This window comes from Neodiprion lecontei, chromosome 5 (genome assembly GCF_021901455.1).
Source record: "Neodiprion lecontei isolate iyNeoLeco1 chromosome 5, iyNeoLeco1.1, whole genome shotgun sequence".
NCBI lineage: Eukaryota > Metazoa > Arthropoda > Insecta > Hymenoptera > Diprionidae > Neodiprion > Neodiprion lecontei.
This window is the reverse complement of record NC_060264.1, coordinates 14,684,031-14,685,677: the sequence shown is the minus strand read 5'-3', so window position 1 is coordinate 14,685,677 and position 1,647 is coordinate 14,684,031.

The following is a 1,647-nucleotide window of genomic DNA, read 5'->3' as shown; positions in this document are numbered from 1 at the left end:
ATATATATATATATATATATATATATACATATATATACATATATATATATGAATATATATATGTATATTATAATTTTCAGTTTACTTATGAAAAGAGGGAAATTGATAAAAAAAATTTTTTTACACAATATTTAAATTCTTTAAATTTATGTATACTCATCAGAAAAATCCCAAACATTTTTATTTATTCGCTAATTTTTCATTTTATTTTATTTTTTTATGATTTTTCCATTCACAATTATTTTTTATTTCACTACATTATTTACCTCAATCACCTTCATTTATATTTTATCATATTAATGTATCATATATATATATGTAGGTATGTATATATACGTGTATGAATATATATATGTATATTATAATTTTCAATTTACTTTTGAAAAATGGGAAATTGAAAAAAAAAATTTTTCTTACATTATTTCAATTTTTCAAAATCATGTATAATTATTAGAAAAATCCTTAATATTTTTAATTACACGCTCATTTTTTATTTTATTTCATTTTTTTATAATTCTTTCCATTGACAATCATTTTTTATTTTATTACATTATTTACCTCAATTACCTTCATTCATATTTCTTTATATTAATGTATAATATAAATACATATATACATATATATCTATATATATATATATACACATATATGAATATATATATGTATATCATAATTTTCAATTTACTTTCAAAACGAGGGAAATTGAAAAAAAAATTTTTTCCACAATATTTCAATTTTTCAAAATTATGTTTAATTATCAGAAAAATCCCAAATATTTTTATTCATTCGCCTTTTTTTTATTTCATATCATTTTTTCAAGATTCTTCCATTCACAATTATTTTCTATTTTATTACATTATTTACCTCAATTACCTTTATTTATATTCTATTATATTAATGTATAATATGAATATATATAAATATATATATACATGTATATGTATATATATATATGTATGTATATATAAATATATATATATATATATATACATATGTATATTATAATTTTCAATTTACTTTTAAAAAATGGGAAATTGAAAAAATAAAAATTTTTCTTACATTATTTTAATTTTTCAAAATTTTGTATAATTATTCAGAAAATCCTGAATAGTTTTAATTACACGCCTCATTTTTTATTTTATTTTATTTTTTCATAATTTTTTCCATTCACAATCATTTTTCATTTTATTACATTATTTACCTCAATTACCTTCATTCATATTTCTTTATATTAATGTATAATATAAATATATATGTACATATATATATATATATATATATATATATATGTACATATATATTTATATTATACATTAATATAAAGAAATATGAATGAAGGTAATTGAGGTAAATAATGTAATAAAATGAAAAATGATTGTGAATGGAAAAAATTATGAAAAAATAAAATAAAATAAAAAATGAGCGTGTAATTAAAACTATTCAGGATTTTCTGAATAATTATACAAAATTTGAAAAATTAAAATAATGTAAGAAAAATTTTTATTTTTTCAATTTCCCATTTTTTAAAAGTAAATTGAAAATTATAATATACATATGTATATATATATATATATATATTTATATATACATACATATATATATATACATATACATGTATATATATATTTATATATATTCTATTATATT